The sequence below is a fragment of the Podarcis liolepis genome (assembly GCF_965112155.1).
Source record: "Podarcis liolepis genome assembly, chromosome: 6".
Lineage (NCBI taxonomy): Eukaryota > Metazoa > Chordata > Lepidosauria > Squamata > Lacertidae > Podarcis > Podarcis liolepis.
In genome coordinates, this window is record NC_139559.1 from 33,384,783 (window position 1) to 33,405,531 (window position 20,749).

The following is a 20,749-nucleotide window of genomic DNA, read 5'->3' on the forward strand; positions in this document are numbered from 1 at the left end:
GCATTCTTCTCCAAATCATATTAATGCAATGTAATTATAATACAATGTAGCAATAGCTCTAGGGAAAACATTTCCTAAAGGATGGATCCATCCCTGTATACTTAGGTGTCACAGAGGGGAAGAAGAGCCTGGGTGCTGCTGTCCTAAAAAGTTATTTGTTTAAAGGGAAGAAAGAAGGGGTTGAGATAGGTATAATAATATTTTTTTTAAAAAAAAAAATTATACCCTGCCCATCTGGCTGGTTTTCCTCAGCCACTCCCAACAGAATATTAAAAACACAATAAAACATCAAACATTAAAAACTTCCCTAAACAGAGCTGCCTTCAGATATCTTCTAAAAGTCTGGTAGTTGTTTATTTCCTTGACATTTGATGGGAGGGCGAGCGCCACCACCGAGAAGGCCCTCTGCCTGGTTCCCTGTAACCTCACTTCTTGCAGTGCTGGACCTCAGTGTCCGGGCAGAACGATGGGCATGGAGATGCTCCTTCAGGTATACTGGGTCAAAGCCATTTAGGGCTTTGAAGATCAGCACCAACACTTTGAATGGTGCTCGGATACAAACCGGGAGCCAATGTAAGTCTTTCAGGTAGGTGGGAGTTAGAATTGGCGGGGGTCTCGGAGGATGAAATGGGCTTGGCTTGGCAATAAATCTTTTTGGGAAGCAGTTTGGTTTATTTTTGAGCCATTCATTCTCATCCGGAAATATCTATTCTATTTGCACATTCAGATAGATATCTTCAGATGTGGGGCTTCAATGGATATGGATGCATGCAAAAGAGGTTATGCCTGCCTGTCTAAGGCTGCATGCGTTGATTCAAGAGGGAGGGAGGGAGGGTCATGTGTGTAGAGTTTCCTGTAGGAGGTGGAAGAAATTAGGAAAGTTGAAGCTTTGGGCTCTGTAACAGCATAATAAATTGAGCAAGTATAATCCCATTCTGGCTTCCTCTACCACCTGCCGCCTTTGAGGTTTTATTTCTAATTGGGCCCAGCTTGGAATTCTAGCACAGTCTCAAAGTGGAGTTGATGAGAAACCAAATGCTCTCTACCACAACAACAACAACAACAACACACTTATAAACTGATCATTAACCGGAGGTAACAGTCTTGTCTGGGGGTGGGGGGTGCTCTTGGCTGGAAGAAGGGCAGCAAAGAAGAAGGGGGAAATGCCAGTGCCCAGTCTATCAATCTCTCCCAAGGCATTTGGATATTAATGAAAGCTATTATTTTAAATGTAATTTTACCCTAAACATAGTTTTATCATAAGAAGCCCCCTATTGTTCTACTGAGAGGCACAGAACCCCACTGGGTTGAAATATAGCACAGCAGATTTTTAAGAGAATAGTGCAAATATAAGCCTCAAAAGGAACATTTTCATTTTATTGAATGCTCTAGGTAGATGGATTAGATTAGATTTTTTTATATATATGAAAACAAAAACAAAACAAAACACCTGTAAGCAGAAAAACGTAACAGTAGCATCAAAGGTTCTAGCTTGGCCTTCTCCCTGACATGCTACATTTCTATGTGCAAACAGGCTTTTTGAGGGTGAAGTATAAAATGCTCTTCTCCCTCCTGCAGCGTGAAGTTGTATGGTCCTAGGAAGGCTGCACCAGCTCCAGAACCACTGGATCATACATTGAAGATAGTACAGTGTACCTTACTTTACAGCATCAGCAGTTTTCCCAGTTAGTGACTTGTAAGGACTCTCCTCCTGCAAGAGAGGGGAGTGGTTGTGGGCGGGAGCCGGTCTCTGCCTCAAACAGGGGGCGTTTGCCCCCTGCCTCCCACTCACCTGGCTGGCGCCCACGCCCACACCCACGGCCAGGCACCCAACCAGGTGCCTTCAAGGGAGCATGTACAGCAGCCTAAATTGGTGTGGCGCCAGCCTCCTGGCCTCACTCTTCATCGTACCCAGGATAATGCTCTTCCTAGCCTACCCTAGTGCCAGTTTTTGCATCAGCCCACCTAACCTGCCAAAAAAGGAAAGGAGAAACGCACCTGAATTTGTTTATATTGGCTGGCAGCACTTGTGCAATGCTGTAACATGCTACAAAGCTACCACTCTGATGAATCCCAACTCCCTCCAGTTCCAGCCAGCATGGCCACTGGTAAGGGTTATGGGGACTGCAGTCCAGCAATCTCTGGGGTGGCCGTACATTCCGCATCCCTGTGACAGAGAACGAGAGGTTGGGAATTTCCAGTTCTCTGGGGTGAAAGCAGAGCATGCTATAAGATTACATGAACAACAGGTCATTTATTTATAACAGCCCCCAGTAGCAGAGCTGCCATTATAACACCACAGATTTCTGAGTTTCCCCTCAGATTTATTTCATTTACCTCTTGTTATGTTGCCATGTCTTTATATTAGATTCAGGACAATAAAGGCTCTAAGTGTGGTGGTAATTCAAGCAGCCTCTGTGAGCTACATAAAGCACATGGAGGTGAAGAGCACAGCTAATTCATAGCTGCTCTGGGAATCATTCATTTTCTCAGTGGCAGCTGGAAAGCCACAGATAAGTTTAACAAAAGTACATGGGCTTTGGCGTAGATGTTTTCAGATATTCAGGGACAGTAGCTGCCCTTAGATTGTTAGCTGCGTCCTATCTAAATAAGACGGATCTGTAAACTGGGGTACGTGTGTGTGTGTATCATTATGGACTGGACACTATTTCGCAGGTTGAATTTGATTTTGCGAACTATAAATACTGAAATGATCTCTCTAGGCTTGTTTCTGAAAGGGAGTGCATAGTGAATACGAAAATATTCATATTCTAGTTTTTGTTCTTGCTGCCTTTTCTGTGGCATGGATAAAGTTGGAATCATTTTAAGAGACAACCATTGTTTCTGATGAAGACTATGCTGTGCCTCCCATATCCAGATGGAGTATCTGTAGACCGGCCACATTTCCAAGCCATACAAGCAGACCAAGGGCATACGAACCTCATAGATCAGGAGCAAGGAAAGAAGTTCAAACATCCCCAGTCATATACCTCTGGGCCATAGATCTTCATCTCTCTTTGTAATAGTTCCCCTCTTTCTACGTTACATTGTCCTCCAAGGAGTGCAGAAGAGTATTTTAAGATGCCATTCTGTACTGAAGCTGTGTCATCTGAGGGGTTATACTGGATGTGACAGAAGGCCCACTATGCCAACAGAATGCAAAATGCACTACTGCTGGGGGAAAGCACACAAGAAACACGGCCCTTTTACAGCAGCTGAACACTCCGCCAGCAGAGCTATTCTGCTGACAATGATGCATGGGCAGAACAGCTGAAATGGGAGCTGAGTAACAGGCAGGACGTGGGTGGCATGGGGGGAAGCAGCACACGTATGCCGTGTCCTATATCCCTTCAATCCACAGCCACAAGCCCATTGACAGGGCAACTTTGCACCGGTCTCAGGCTCCTGGCAACCAAATCTCAGAGTACCGCTCTCCCATCAAACTAGCTGTTACTCATTTCCAGTTTCAGGCTACCACCACACAGGCTGCAACAAAAGGGGAGGGGGGAAAGAGAAACAAATAAACTCTTCGAAAATTGGCAACAGTGCCACAAGCGGATCTGATCTCAACAGCTGCCCCATAATGAATTGGAACTCATGAAAAACCGTCTTCTAAAACTTACGTTCTATTAAAAATTTTATTGCATGGTTTTGTGGTTGTGATTTTACTATTTTAATGGTAGTGTTTTGTTTTAATTGTGAAATTTTTGTAATCCATTCTAGGATCATTGAGTGAAGGGCAGGCTATTACTACTACTACTACTACTACTACTACTACTACTACTACTATGGCTAATATTATTATTCATTTTGTAGGCACCACTGAATTCTGTTTTTCAGCTGTTGCTACAGCACACTCCTCCACTCAGCTGTGTGATCTCAGGCTGCATGTGAGGAATTGCTTGTTTGAAAATCCCCTCCTGTGTCAAAATTTCTCTGTATGTGGAAAATGTACCCATCAGGGAGAACGAGCCTTTCTCGTACTATAACAGCAGTCACATTAATAATGTGGCTAGTGATTAATGCCCAGTCCTGTATTCCAGATAGCCCTATGAAGGATCTTAATAATGCATATGGCTTAAAATTAAAGTGCCGAAACATATTCTCTTTGATTTAGTGTTGCAATTATAGAATGTTAGAAGTTATCCATAGTATAGTCTGATCTATATATTTGTTTAAGAAGTTATGTTACTGACAAAGGAAGTGAGGGGAACATTATATCAAATGTGTAACGTATGCATGCACGCATGTGTGCACACACACACACACACACACAAACACAAAATGATTTTAGGAGGATTTTAAACCAGGACTGAGCGGTAGGAACTTTTGACTAATGGAGATATAGAAATGCAACTGCAATGCATAGCAATGGTGAAGCCATTTTGAATCTAAGGCATCCATCTTGAATTCAAACTGACATCAGGTCAAAAAAGGATATACATCCCAAGGTAAACAAGTCAAAGGGCCAAATTAGATGTGAACTAATCCCACATCGTATTTACTTCACAATATACAAGGGCACCCTACAGACACTAATGAACGTGTGTGTGTGTGTGTGTGTGAGAGAGAGAGAGAGAGAGAGAGAGAGAGAGAGAAGTCTATCCCTACATAGGTGCTCATTAGACCATCTGAAAGGGCTTTTTCTGTCGGCCTGTTCAAAACTTGCAGCTATTTCTCCATGCAACTTTCAAATCCTGAAGCTAGAATTTCAAGGCTGTTGGGGAAAATATCTCCAGTCATCAAGAACAATTAACAGTCTTTTGTCAAGTCACTTACTGCCCACCGAGGAGATATCAACTTTTATACCTGACTATTAGAAAGCAATCAGCTTAACGAAGGATGGTTTCCTGGCAGCTGAAACAGTATGTTGCAACCTGCAAAGTGGAAAGCACATACCTGTCTTTCTCTTGCTGACCACTGAAAGTTGGTGTTGTGTGGTGCAGGGCAACTTCAGGTTGGGAGGTAGAGTCTTAAACATCTGGAAACTATCAGGTTAGTGAAGTGATGGGGTGAGGTCCCTATCCATGGGGTCAAAGCAACTGACCAAGAACAAGGGTGGATGTCCTTTCACTGCAGTTTGCTTAACTGCAGTTAAGATTGTTTTCTCAGATAGGTGCTCTAATTCAAGAAGAATGGCTTGCACTGAAATTCTCTGGCACAAGGGGTGGTATTCAGCTAAGATTTACTCTATTGATGTTAGCCTCACTTGGTCATTAATTTCAGTGGGTTTGCTCTGAGTAAAACACAGTTGACTGCCACCCTTTGTGGAGTTTTGTTCCCCATGCATTTCCTTCTTTATATTTTATTTATTGCATTCACATCCCATCTTTTTCAATGAGGATCACAAGGTGGTGTGCATTGCTCCCTTTCCTAACTGAATCCCCATCACAATTCTGTGAAGCAGGTTAGGCTAAGAGGCAGTGATTGGCCCCAGGTTGCCCAGTTGGCTTCATGGCCAAGTGGGGATTTGAACACTGGTCTCCCGGATCCTAGTCCTACATTCAAGCCACTACACTACATTGGCTCGGCTCTATTTGACTTATTAGATTCCTTTAATATTCAGAGGTTAGACATTCAACACTCTTGATTTCAGTTCTGTCTTTGCTTCTTTTAGTTTCTCATGCAGCCAGCACTGCCCTTTCTGGGCCTCTGGACACATTGACAAACTGGAGAAATTGAACAGGGGTACCACACACGCAACACAACCAAGCATTCACTGATTCCATCAGCTACACTAGGGCTCTCCTTTGAAGTATTATTTTGGCAAGCAGAAGGTACCAGGGGACCAGTAGGCACCATGTCGGCGACCACTCTTTTTCTTGCTTGGTCCAATCTTCTTACATATCCTGTCTACTAGAGATTTTGGACGTGAACATGTTTCTTTTGGGTTTTTTGGTGCAGCATCTAGAATATTTTAAGCACTTTTAAAATAAATAATAGGTTGCACAATAAGCAGAATGAGGAGTGCTAATGCCCTGAAGCTGAATCAGACCTTGTCACTGGGAAAGACATCTGTGGCTCCTCGTTTACCACTGTAATGCTGCACAGCCACCTTCTGTGGGGACATTCCCAGGAAAGTAGCCAACAGAAGTAGGAAGAAAATGTGCCAGTTCAGTAATAGCAGCAATCCCAGTGGACCAGTTTGTTCACTTAGTGTCAGGACTATCTGCCTTCAGTGACCAGCACCCAGGGAGAGAGATGGCGAAGAATAAGTGGCAGAAAACAAGAGAAAGAAAGAGAGAGAAAAACAGAGTGGAAGAAGAATGGTGGGATTCTTCGCTTCTCTTTTTATTTTCACAGTTTGCTCTTTTCATTCCAACATTTGCTCCTGATAATTCCAGTTTAAGGAGAATGGTCAAGAGCGACAAATCTTGAGTGGCTAATGTAACAAAATAAATACTTTTTCTGACAGGACACGGAAATTCTCAGCGGATGGGTAAACATCCAAAGACAAGTTACAAGCTCACAATTTGGGCACACAAAGTAAGTCATTAATGACTGACTGTATCATCAAACAAACACACAGCAGCTATGCAAGCATCAGAGGCACTGGATGATTCAAGCAGCCTGTGTTGCATCTTAAACCACAGCATTTCATTTACGCTTGAGCAAATAGCCCCATTCCTCTTTGGCCCCAGCTTAGCTCAGCGTTGGATGCGTTGGCATTAAGCTTCTTGGCAAGTGTGGTTTACCCCTCACAGAGCTATAAATCCCAGCATCCTTAAAAACGACTGTTCCCAGGATTCTGTAGGGAAAGCCATGTGTTTAAATGTATGGTGTGGATCTCACCTTGGTTTCAGGTCCTAAAAGTCAAGCTGTCTACATTTTAAAGGTTCGAGCAATGAAACATAATGCATTACAGTGTTTCTGTGCCTCTGTTCCTGCCTAGAATACCAAATCCAAATACAGTGGTACCTCGGGTTAAGTACTTAATTTGTTCCGGAGGTCCGTACTTAACCTGAAACTGTTCTTAACCTGAAGCACCACTTTAGCTAATGGGGCCTCCAGCTGCTGCCGTGCCACCGGAGCCCGATTTCTGTTCTCATCCTGAAGCAAAGTTCTTAACCTGAAGCACTATTTCTGGGTTAGCGGAGTCTGTAACCTGAAGCGTATGTAACCTGAAACGTTTGTAACCACTGTACCAAATACCAAATCCCTTATCTGTGTTGTCTGTCATGCTTTTAAACATCTACATTAAATGGCTGAAGTCATCTAGGATTTTGGGGAAAGGGTGTCATCGACATGCTGACGACACACAGTTCTAGCTCTCTTTTACATCTGTTACAGGGAGATGGTGGAAGTGCTAGATCAGTGTTTTGGATAAAAAATGGACTGGATAAAGGGCTAATAAACTGAGGCTTGGTCCTGACAAGATGGAAGTACTATTGGTGGGTGATTTGTGTTCAGTCTCCCCTAACAGCATTGCACTCACCCTAAGGGATCCTAATGGACTGAGACTGGTGCACCAACTGAGATTCCTCCTGGACAGAGATAAGTTGGTCAATAGTTATCCATCCACTGGAAACCTCAAATACTGCAATGCGCTGTACGAGAAGACTGCAGTGTGGTTGTATGAGAGGCAGCCTTTGAAGGCTGCAGTGAGTATACTAACACAGCTGCTAGGGTAATAACGAGATGCTTTGGGGGGACATGTTTCACCAGATCATTTGGAGTCCCATTCAAAATGCTGGTGATGATATTTACCCTACATGGCTTGGGTCCTGAGGACCTGAAGAAGGTATGCAGTTCGGCTTTCAAATCCCTCTGGCTGTCCTTGGGCTAGCTGCCAGTTTTCAGTCTGGCAACATGGACTCCCTCCTTCTGCATGAATTTGGCTACCCAACCACATGCAACATCTCGTCATTCCACCATCTTTGGAGGATGCTTAGTGGGACACAAGTGTTAAAACCCACTCTGTTATTAGGCAGAGTGAGGCAACCACCTCAGGAGGAAGGCTTGGGTGGGGAAGTGATGGTAACCCCCAGGTGTTCCTTCTGAACCCCCAGGCATTCTTCTCTGTTGGAGGGCAGGGCTGTGACTGCAACATGGCCTGCTCTGTATCCTCAAACCTAGCCTGCTGCCCCCAAGTGGGGTGCTGGGGTATCCACATGTAAGTAAATAAATGGTGAGATGAAAATGGTCACTTGAATGGCTTCCCAGTCTGTACATCACTTTCAAGTCATTCTCTTTTATTGATGTGCCAAAAAAAACCAAAACCCCAGTAAAAAAAGCATTTTGCCATTATTTCAGCACATCCTTTTTTGCACCAGAGAAAGGCAGCTATGGGTCTGACTGTGCTGGCAGTGCGTTTATTATGTGTGTGAGAAAAAACCTTTTGTTACCATTGTCAAAAGACTTTTCAAAGTCTGTACGCTTTCTGTTTACCTGTCTCGGTATTTTTGGCTGACTTTTGAAGCTGCTGTATACAAAGTGAGGTGTATGATTCTAGCCCACTGCTGTCTTACTGTGGCTGATCAGTTGTTCTCTCTGGTCTTGGGTGGAAGCCTTTTCCAGCCTGGCTGCTGTCCTTTAACTCAGAGATAAGGAACCCGTGGCTCCCCAATTCAAATATTGCTGAAGTAAAACTCCCATTATCACTGATTATTAGCCATGCTGGCTGGGGCTGATGGCAGTCAGAGTCAGACAATGTCTGGAGGGCCATAGGTTCCACATTCATGCTTTTATGGGAGATACCAGAATACGTTTGTCAAGAAAACAGATGTACTGTGCATCTGTGTGACAGGCAGGCTGGAGAGGGCATACGGCAGCACAGTGCGGACCATAGCCAATAGGAGGCACTGCTGGTCCACGGTGGTGCAGTGGTTAGAGTATTGTACATGGACATGGGAGACCAGGTTTCAAATCTCCACTCAGTCATGAAGCTTAGTGGGTGATGTTGGACCAGTCACTGCTTCTCAGCCTAATCTACCTCACAGGGTTGTTGTGGGGTTTAAATTAGGAGGGAGGGAACCATGTACACAGTACTGATCTTCTTGGAGAAAAGGTGGAACATAAATATAATAGATAGATGATAGATGATAGATGATAGATGATAGATGATAGATGATAGATGATAGATGATAGATGATAGATGATAGATGATAGATGATAGATAGATGCCATAATTTACCACGTAAGAGTGTGACCATTATACAGTGAATTACAGGGGTGGAGGCAGAGGAAAGGGTCTTGGACTAGCAGTGGAGGTGGTCGCTTGCCCACTGCTTCCCCTTCTTGACTGGGATGTCCCGGGGAGCAAGCCCAAGGCGACAGCAGCAGCAACAGCAGCCACCTTGCCTCCTCCAGCTACGATACCTCCGCTCAGGGCTGGCAAGTCAATGAAGGCCCAGACTCCAGCTCTCACTGCCTCAGGAGCCACCAGGAGCCCCCCCCCCTCCATGCCAACTCCCAGCTCACCTGACTCTAGGAGAGGCAGCTGCACTGGACCTCCATGTGGCGCCAGGAAGCACCCAAGGCGGCCTGGGAGCTCATGGCTGAGACGGAGAGGTGCAAGGGGTCTTGGATGTTTATCTTTTTTAAAAGGTGGCTGGGGGAGGAAAGGAAGGGGCCCAAGGCCTGGCGGAGTCTCGGAAGTTGCCACACGATGATTATGCAATGGAAGCCAATCGTCCAATTTTTTTGAGTGACAAAACAGAGTGCAACTATTAAGCAATGGCGACGATTATGCAGCGAATTGCGGTAGATGGAAGCATGAATGCACTGGAGAGCAAATGTTTGCAAAACAGAGCCTGCTGTAGTCATATATGTGTGACTCAAGCATTCCTTCTTTGCATTGTGGGACCAGTTCTCTGGAATTCTCTCCCTTTAAAGCTGAAGCAAGCCCCAACGCTGTAGGGTTTGTGATGTACATTTGAAAATCCTTTTTCTTATGGAAATACCCTATTTTATTTCCACAGTTTTTAATTATTGTTTTTTTTTTTTAAAAAAAGCTGTTTTGTGATCTGTATTCTGTATTACATCCTGCATCTGTTCTTCACTTTTATGCTGGTTTATTCTTTAGCTGGACTGCATTCCATGCTTTTATATCTTATTGCCAGATGGAGTTGGTTTTTTAAAAAAATTAGGGATTGCAAGCTGCTTTGTGGAGGAAGTTCCTCAAAAAGAAGAGCATATATTTTTTTTCAATAAAAACATAACATCAATGTAGGCTCCCCAGCATGAATTTGAACCCTGATGGTGCATTGCAGCAGGTTCCCTGCTGGAGACATTTTTTCTCCAACATGTGGGAAACGGTATGGTAAGCAACTGGGATCCACTTGAGAAGGCGGGGCTAACAAGTGCATCTCCACTCTCCCTCTCGTTGGCCCTTCCTCATGGGCCCTGGCAGTAACTACACTTGCTATTCCCCCAATTGCCATCTGATATAGTTATTTTAGTTGGCTTCACTTATCCCTTCCTTTGCTTGATATCCAAAAGTGCTGAATGACTGGTTTATACAAATAAAAATAAGATTCTGACAAAAGCCATGTGGCTCCACTCGACAGACAAAAAGGCAGAGAAGCTGAGAGTTCTTCTCTCTGAGCTGGAGGTAACTTCAGCTCACATAAAACCCTTGCCAGCAAGAGGTTCCATAGCCGGATGTGACTTAATGATACCTCAATTGCATTTTCATCCCTGGATCCCAGGGAGCTTTAGCTCTGATTCTGCCAAGCCCATTAACCATCAGCCGAACGGCAAGGTGTGGGCTGCTGCTGCTGGCGATCTGGGCTTATGGTGGAACTGGGAGGCCATTCGATGAAGATGAAGAGGCAGAGGCACAAACTCCTTACCTCAATTGCTTCCCTAAACCTTCAGCAGTCGCTGTGGTGATCCATCTTCTCCCTGTGATTAGCACATAAATTACCTCCAGTGGTCTGAAACACTTCAATTATTCAGAGTAGTTTTAGCATCCTCTGTAAAGAGTGAGCGAAGAAGGAATAAAGAGAGGCAAGTCAAAAAGACCAAGAGAACCCAGGAGGAACCCACTTATCAAAGGACGTGATGACCTCTCGGGCTGCACAGCTTCTGATTCTTCTCATGCTGAGCCCGCTTTGAATTTGTCCTCTGAGGTCATTTCTGCATAGGGAATTGTCTGGATCTCAGACATGCACCTTCCCTGTGCACCATTTGTGGCAAGCTGTGTGGCAGATATGCACACAATCTGCAAGATTCCCAAACCTGACAAACAAAGAGAATCTCATGTTGGTTTGCCCAAGGTACATGGCTGCAGGAACATTGTATGTGTGGGAAAGCCCACACCACATCATAATTCTGCCACTTCCTGGTAAGCAGTTCCTGTGTTCTTCCTTGCATATGGGGACTGCCGGTGTGCATAGAGCAGCACATGAATGTGAAAGAGAGATAACGAAGAAGTCTTTGCTCAGTCTTGCAAAGAAGTTGAAGGTTTGAGCCCTGAGGTAACTAGGCACAACCTTCTGGGAAGCTACACCTCCTTCAGTAGCCCTCAAGAGCAAAAGTCCTGTCAATCTAAAGAATCATGGGACAAATTATGGTGTGGCACCACTCCAGATGTTGTTGGACAACAACTTCCATCACCCCTGACCATTGGCCATCCTGGCTGGGTTTGATGGTAGTTGTATCCTAACAGATGGGTGGTCACTGGTTATCTCCCCCTGCTTTGCAGCCTGGCTCTTCACACATTTACTCAAAAGAACCAATGTGGTGTAATGGTTATGGGAGACCTGGATTCAAATCCCTGCTCAGTCATGATGCTCACTTGAGCCTCTCGGCCTAACCTACCTCACAGGGTTCTTGTGGGGATTCAGCGAGGAGGGGTGGAATCATGTATGCCACCTTGAGATGCGTGTTGAAAAGGATAGAATAGAAATGCAATAAAGAAATAGATAAGCCCCACTGACTTCAGTCTGGTCTATCACCACATAAACATGCACAGCATTTAATTTAATTGCGCTCATTAAGCAGTTAAAAGTTTCCTGCCCCGTTTAGCAAAGGCTCAGCAATGTATAGCAAGTTTGTTCCCGCAGGATGGAGGATAGGCTGGGGCAGTTTCTGTGTTTTAACAATGCTTTTTTATATCTCCAGAGGACTGCCTGAGCAGCTGCAGTCATGTTTGTGCTACTTCTTAAGATATTCAGGTGATGGATTGGAAGGAACTGAGTTGGATGGGGGGTTTATGCATTGAAATTAATAATAAATAAAGTAGCGCACTGACTAGCAGACCAAGGAAATTGTCAGCGCGCGCACACACCAAGGATATGCTGAGCGTGCTGTTCTTTGACGGACTGGGTACATTGGAGGCTGCCATGCTGATCAAGCATATTTCTGAAACCAAGGCAGCTGTTGACCAGCCCGAGGTCCCATTGCAGCTCATGGTGGGAAGTGCTGGCAGCACTGGACACAAAAACTGGGGCATGGGTGGGCATTGACGGGGCAAGCACATTTTGAGGGGATGGGGAAATCAGCTTTGTCCCACCTGAACATTCCCATTGATTTAGATTTAGCTGACTTTCAAGTCAATGTGCTTAAGATTGAAGCCATTTTTAAAGCTCCAGTTTCAAGCTCTAGGGCACCCAGGTTTGAATTCCTGCTAAGCAACTAAGCTTACTGGGTGATCATGGGAAAGGCAGTATTTTTCAGACTAAACTACTGAGGTTACAATAAGAGAACTGTGTATAAGCCACCACGGGCTCCTTGGAGAAAAGTCAGGGAACAAATATGTAGAAAAATGGTCTCCACATTACTCAGTTTTTGTGTCACTTCCAATTCAGTTAGCTCATTAACAAAGATATTCTCTGGATACTTCCAGGGTTCCTGTATTAACTTGGGTCCAGCTATTCAAAAGCTCCTGAGCAGCACATCTCTCCCCCCCCTTTACTGCATTACCTCATTTCTTTCTATATCTGACCCAGATTGCTTCCTGCAGTTGAAGAATCAGGTTGCCTTTGATTGACCTGGAAACAATCATGAGTTAGCAGCTTTGCTTCTTCCTTCAGCCCCCCTAAAAACACCCTGAATCTTAATCTGTTGTGCATTTTCATCCAAATCTCTTCAGCCTTTCTTTCACACACACTACAATAGCTCTGCGCAGTTCTGCTAAATTCAGTGTGCCAATTTGCGCACCCTGGAGATTTGACCTCATACTTTCCAGCCAAGGCAGAGCCCATTGGGACTTATACTGATGGAGTGTGCAGCAGGTGTAGTTATTTTGTGTAGCTGTCACAGATATCTAGCTGGACATCAAACTAGTGGAGTCCAATTACTGAAGCTTTGCAGCAGGTCTGTTAGAGTCTCCACGCCAAAGCAGTGTTCTAAACACACATACTTGATGGCACCAATATATGTGGGGCTTATTTGTAAGTCTAAATGTTAAGATTTGTATATGTGCTGTAAGCTGCCCAGAGTGGCTGGAGAAACTCAGCCAGATGGGTGGGATATAAATAATAAAATAATTATTAATTATAAGGTTTGACACATATAAGCAGATTCATCAGAGGACTAGTTTCCCTCTAAATTAATTGCCTTATTGTGTATTGGCATCTTAGTATTTTCTAGTTACCAGAGGGTTTGTGATCTAGATGGTATTTAAAATATGGGTCTTATGGCCTAGGGAACATCAGCATGTTCGGGATGGTTTGAAGTATCTGCATCCAAAGCAAGAACAGGGAACCTCCAGATGTGGCCCTACAGTTGTTGTTGGACTCGATAACTCCCATCAGGCCCAGCTGGTGAGGGACCAATGGTCAGGGACGATGGGAGTTATAATCCAACATCTGCAGGGCCACATGTTCCCCATCCCTGATCTAAAATAACAACAAGAACAACAACTTATGTGTTAGCTGAAAGACTAACAGGTTGGTTTTAGCTTAAGCTTTCATGAACTGCAATCCAATTCCTCAGATGCATTAATGCACCTGTTGCTTTCAAACCAAATAATTCATCCTGATCCCATATATGGCAGGAAAGTGGTGCCAGTGCCAAAACCATATTGACCAACAATACAATGTAGGTACAGTTCTCCACACACACTGGCACCTTCGGAGTCACTTTTAACTGATAAAGGTAAAGGGGTCCTTTACCTTTACCTTTACCTTTTCCCACATACCTCTGCTTTGGCATTAATGGAAGAAGCATGACCATGAGTTTGGACCACCCAATCTCATCTTGGTATGCCTGGAATGCCATTGTGATACTAACTGCAATACTAACAGCCATTTCCCTTAAATTCCACACAATAAAAACGCTGCAGAAATTGTGGTTGTTTCATCAAGTTGGGAGCAAAACCATCAGCGTGTAGCTCAGATGAAGCCATGGGGCAGCAATCAGAAAAGCTCTGAACAACCAAGTACAAATCAGTCACTGATGAGTGTGGGCATGGAGTTAAAGGGGGGGAAATGCAAGGATTATTCTTGAGGTTGGGGAGGGGGAGAGAGGTCGAATTAAGAAAGAGTATCTTGGTGCAACAGGTGATCACCTCAACCCTCATATGGTGTGTATATGTGTATGTGCACACACACACACACACAAGGGGCCTGCCCCCCCCCATTTGCTCTGTTCCACTGGCCCAACACCAGGCACATTCTTCATCATCGCTCTACAGGAAGCCTGCAGAGAAAGAATGGATTTCTGTTGTTGTTGTTTAGTCGTTTAGTCGTGTCCGACTCTTCGTAACCCCATGGACCAGAGCACGCCAGGCACTCCTGTCTTCCACGGCCTCCCGCAGTTTGGTCAGACTCATGCTGGTAGCTTCGAGAACACTGTCCCACCATCTCGTCCTCTGTCGTCCCCTTCTCCTTGTGCCCTCCATCTTTCCCAACATCAGGGTCTTTTCCAGGGAGTCTTCTCTTCTCATGAGGTGGCCAAAGTATTGGAGTCTCAGCTTCAGGATCTGTCCTTCCAGTGAGCACTCAGGGCTGATTTCCTTAAGAATGGATGCGTTTGATCTTCTTGCAGTCCATGGGATTCTCAAGAGTCTCCTCCAGCACCATAATTCAAAAGCATTTCTGTAGATTATAGCAACTCCCCTTCCTCAAACTGCAAGTCTTCTCTGCTGCAGTGGGCATAACTGGAACAGGCCAGCACCACCCTGCTCCCCGACCCACATATTAATTAGGCAAGCCAGGTCAGCCTCCTCATCCAACGAAACACTAAGAAACTGCCCTGGCATGCAGCAGTTGAGGGCTGACAGGCAGAGGAACTTCCTTGTTTTGGGGAAGGGCCAATACAGTGCACAGTAGAGCCCCCCACATCTGGCTTACGCCTCTCTCGCGTTCCTTCACCTAATCAGAATCACAGAAAAAGGCATCCCCCCCCAACTAAGACCTTTTCTGAATGCAGAAGCAACACCATTTTAGAACATACACGACACTGTAAAACCAAGGTTATTACTTCTATGGAAAGCATGCCTTCGATGGAGTGATTAGGTTGGTTTTGTTTCCACAAATTTTTTTTTTTTAAATTGCACATATCTGCTTTTGTCTGCTTGCTTGGGAGCTGAAGCTGACTTTATTTTTATTTATAAATTATGCTTACTTACAGGCCATTCAAATTGTGATCCAGGCACTGAGACCAGCCTGCTGGTGAGTACCCACTCTTCTTATGCTAGAATCTCATTCTGAGTATTCGTGGTTCCATGGCTGCACTATCACAATAAATAGGGGAATGTGTCTGTGAGGAAGGCACACTGACATGTCTGTGCTGTTTTACTGAACCTGTGGAGGAACCGTATGAAAGAGGCATTTTCCTCTGCCCCCAGCATAAGTATCTCATTATGAAAGTGCATACTCATTAAAATATCATCCATAATTGAAAGCATATTTTTCCTTAAACCTCCAGGCAGCACCCTTACCATATTCCCAAACTTCTTGGATTTAATTAAAAAGAAATCTTACCTCCTTTAAAACTTGTTTGAGCTAGGTTATGTTGAGATCAGTTTCTCATCTCATCAGTTTCTCATGGAGTTTTTAGGTACCATACATAGAAGTTTTATCAGGCTGGTTCTTCAGGAGAGTTTGTTGGAGAGCAGCAGGAAATGAGTGGACCTCAGGACTAGGAGTGGGGAAGAATGAGGTAAAGTGTAGAAGAACATCAGTATATCCCACTTGGTGAAAAAGTGATGTTTGTATTTTGAAGGCCTATTTAAACAATACAGCTTTCGGAAGACCCCTAAAAGGAGGCAAGGGTGGCTAAAGCACATTTAACACACAATTCAGCGCACATTTAACACACAATTCAGCACACTCGGCTTCCCCCAAAGAATCATGGGAATTGTAATTCATGATCGCAGAGCTACAAACCCCACTAGCTTGTTCTGAGAGACCACCAACACTGTAGCTTACAAATGCCCAGGCATGAACAGATTATATTAATATATTTCTTCACCAGGTTGTTACGTAGACTGGTATAATATGTGATTTAGCCTCCACCATTTCCCTATGCGAGCAATTACACTGGATCAAGAATAGGGGAACTGTGACCCTCCAGATGTTGTTGGGCTGCAAATCCCAACACCCTGTTCATTGCCCAACCATATCGGGAGGGCCACAGTTTCACCATTTCTGCCCTAAACAATGCTTTTTTTATTACACACACGCACACACAAATCTAGTCATCTGCCTTTCCTCTTCATTTGTATTGTCATCCTGCTGAGTATTTGCAGACAGCTGTTTTTTTCCAAAGGGACGCGGGTGGTGCTGTGGTCTAAACCACAGAGCCTAGGTCTTGCTGATCAGAAGGTCAGCAGTTTGAATCCCCGTTACGGGGTGAGCTCCCGTTATTCGGTCCCAGCTCCTGCCCACCTAGCAGTTCGAAAGCATGTCAAGTGCAAGTAGATAAACAGGTACCATTTACTAACATTGTACCGGATAACATATCACGGCTTTCCTTGTAACAATTATCTGAAGCAAAGGTAGATCCAGATCCCAAAACTCCTCTCTGAAGTGTTTCCTTCATCCTAGACAAGATGAAGCTCAGCTCTTTAACTCTTGCTTTGTTATGGTAATGTCGCAAAACTGGGATATGAAGCCAGGCTGCCTATCATTGTTGGAGCAGGAAGAGTAGCCTCGGCCAATGCTTTTGGAGAGAAGAGGGAGGCTCAAGCTCCAATCACACTTATATGGGAGCAAGCCCATTTGAATGCAGTGGGGTTTGCTTCTGTGTAATGATTTATAGGCTCCAACAGCACATGAAAGCTTTTTTTGCTGGGAGGAGCGGCTGCTGGATTCTATAAAAGAGGCAATAGCTGTGAAACCTACTGATTTATAGACATGAAGAAGAAAGGAAAGCAAACCCTTTCTGAGAGTGGGGTTGGAAAATATTTTTATGCCATATGTGGCTGCAGATGGGGGACTAATAATTATTATTATTATTATTATTATTTTATTTATTTATTTATTTATTTATTTATTTATTTATTTATTTATTTATTTATTTATTTCTACCCCGCCCATCTGGCTGGGTTTCCCCAGCCACTCTGGGTGGCTTCCAACAGAAGATCAAAAATACATTAAAACATCAGTCATTAAAAACTTCCCTAAAGAGGGCTTGTTTTGTTTAGGCTTTAGCCAGTTTTGTTTAGGCTTTAAAGGTGATCCCAAGTACTTCCTTGAACAAGGTTCAGAGGCAAATAAGAAGCCAAGGCAGTATTCCCAAGTATTCTGTTTAGGTGGGCTGGGGAGATCCTATGCATCAGCTGTAGCTTCCAAGATTGTCCTTGGGGGTACATAAAGTAATTCAAATGTCAGATTAAAGTTACATGTCAGTGGGAATATCTGAATCAGGGTAGCATATGATTTAGAAGCTGAAGCTGTGGTTGGAATCAAAAGGAACACATATGGTGAGGGATGTGATAGGGTTAGGAATGCAGTGCATTATATTTGCAGTTGACACAGCTGCTCAGTCACAGAAAGGGAAGCTGAGTCCCTCCATTTCCTGATTGCCTGTCCCCTTTCTTTTGATCTTGAGGCCCTCTATGTACAACAGAGACTCTTTCTGCAACAACCCATATAACTTCAAATCACCAGACTGGGATCCAGGAGCTAGGTTTGGGCTAGAGGCCATAATCACCCCAAGGAGACAGGGCACTAAGAGAAAAGTGGGGGAGGGGATGCAGTTATCATACACCACCCTGCAGAGCCACAGGCAAGACAACTGGTGGAAGTACTAAGAATTACATAGGAATATAAGATGATCCTGCCGGATCAGACCAGTGGTGTATCCGGTCCAGAATCCTGTTCTCACAGTGAACCAGATGACTGTGGGAAGCCTGGAATCTGGTGCCACTATGCAGGTTGACGGAGTGGAATATGATTCCACCTAGAGTTAGCAAACTCTCTGCTTTTAGCTCCAAAGACTTCCACATCACCAGCATCTCAGGACCTAACTCCAGTATACTAACAGCAGCATACTCTGTCAGACATGCAAAGCAGCCTCTAGGGTTTGTAGAGCTGACTATACCCATTGGTGCTAGTTCTTGCCATACTAAAACAATCACCACCATTAACCTCCCCCCCCCCCCGCCGCCCCAATAAGCAGCTTTGTTTGTTTTCTCTTTGTTTTCATTTGCATCTTACCATCACACAGTCTGGTGTGCCATTTGGCTTCCTGAAAATCCCAGCTTTTGGGTAGGCAGTGATGTGATAAAATATGGTAGGCAGATGATCTTTTCCTACAGAGACGAACCATAAATGATGACAAAGAAGACAGAACACATTCCCAGAGTGAGCATTTAGTTATATTTATTGGCTCATCCATTTAAGGCCAAGCAAAAGCAGGGAGGCTTGAATTCTGTCTCAGAAAAAGGCACTCAGTCATCTGCAACAGTCTTACTCTAATTTCCCATGTAAATGCCATCACAGTAGCACACGGAGCAGGGCAAGGCATCATTAATTTCAGAAACTCTCTTGCTTGAAGAGTCAAGGCAATACTGAACATGAGAAAACAAAGCTCTGAATTAAGGTCTTCCATATTAACAGGCTCCCAAACACCAAGATTGAAAAACCCAATAAAAGACATTTTATTTATAAATATTATTATTTATTGAAAGCATTTTTTTTTACCCAGCTCTTCACGTAAAAAAGGCTATCGGAGCAGCTAACAAAAATCTAATCTAAAGAAACACAACACTCAAGGAAAGGGGACTGGGAGAGAGGAGCAAAAATACTGCTATGGATTTTGTGGGTACCCTGACTCCCCCATGTTGTGGGTGCCCTGACCCCCTCTAGATTCCTGGGTGCTAGTGTTTGATCAGTGCTTTGAGAATGTAGATGAGCTGACAGCTGTTTGATAGTGTAAAAATGCCTGCCAACCTTTTTCTGCATCAGGGTATCACCAGGAAATATGCCATCAAGGGGAACAAAGGCTGATGATGGCCAGTCATCCACTCATTGGGGAAGTCATGACGATGACAGGGTTAAGCCTGTGTGAGACAGGGAGGGGTGGGGCTCCTCCTGCTGCTGTGTGTGTTATTGCACAGGGAAAGAAAAGGTTGAGGGTTTCAGCTTGGATGACGTAGACTGAAGGGAAATTGTGGCATTTTGCGAAAGGTTTGAAAAGTGGGGGAGAATCAGGGGCCACAGAACTCTTGGCCGCCTGGCTAGAGCAGGGTATAACAAAGGGACAGGCAGCATGACTGGTTCCTCTGTTTGTAGACCTAAGCCTGCTGCTCGTAAGAAAGGAGCAAAGATAATAATGAGTTGTGAATGCTCTGATCTCTCTCTCTCTCTCTCTCTCTCTCTCTCTCTCTCTCACGATATAGACACAGGTTGTCAATATGTGTAAATAAACCACGTAGCATAAAGACACTACAGTCTCCGCTGTGCCTAATTTCCAAAGGAAACCCCAGTTAAGTGCCAAGACCTCTGGAATCTCGCACCAATCCTGGAGATTGGGGTGACCCTAACAGTATTATAATGAAAATAAAAAATTCCTTCCAGTAGCACCTTAAAGACCAACTAAGTTAGTTCTTGGTATGAGCTTTCATGTGCATGCACACTTCTTCAGATACCTATGGCAGACCAACACGGCTACCTATCTGTAACTAGTATTATAATGGTTGGCTTTGTTACCCAGATGGCTAGAATTATACATACTATGTACTGCACCTGTTCTCCTTATTTGCTGGCTTGCTCTTCTTTTCTTTCTTCCATTTTGCTGTGCCTCTTCTCCTGCTGCTTTGTCTTCATGAGTTCAAGTTTAATCTGATTCTTTTCACTTCCCTCAGGGCAAAATGGTTCCTCAGAAGCCCCTTGGGTGGCGGTTAGGGGAAGGAGGTGCTGCCACTGGGAGCTGGTGATCATACAATTCAACTAGTGCTTCAGTTTGCATGTGGGCAAAACCAATAGTTCTGGATAGGGTTATGGGGGACAAATTTCAATTCAGTTCACCTACCACATTTGCACTTCCCAAAACAAAATGAAATGCAGCCATCAATTAAAAGTCACACTACTGAGAATTTTCGCAAAATGAAATGCAGCCATCAATCAGAATTCATGCTACTCCAAGTTTTGCAATGCAGCTCTCTTACCAAAGAGAATATTCATAAGTGTGGGGTGAGTATTGTGTGGCAGCTGTAATGGTGCTAGTTCTGCTGGTTGAAGTGGTCTGGTGGGCCAATAAACTGCTACCAAACCGTTAAGGGCTTCATACACCAATAGTAACACCTTGAACTTGATCCTGGCATGGGATCCATGGTGCCAAGCAGGAATGGCAGGATCTGTCAGAGGAGGAGCCCGAGGTAAGGGGTGGAGTTAGCTCAGTCAGGGATATGGAT

General features: G+C 44.3%; 1 protein-coding gene across 3 annotated transcripts in view; it reads left to right on the forward strand.

Annotated features, from left to right (window-relative positions):
- SYT2 (synaptotagmin 2) overlaps positions 1-20,749 on the forward strand; it is a 151,881-nt gene that overhangs the window by 41,854 nt on the left and 89,278 nt on the right. For 2 of the 3 annotated variants that reach the window (XM_083508577.1, XM_083508580.1), the window contains exon 2: positions 15,520-15,560. The exons of the other annotated variant lie outside the window; for it this stretch is intronic. The gene's annotated coding sequence lies outside the window, so the exon portion shown is untranslated. The remainder of the gene's footprint in view (positions 1-15,519; positions 15,561-20,749) is intronic. 3 annotated transcript variants of the gene reach the window in all.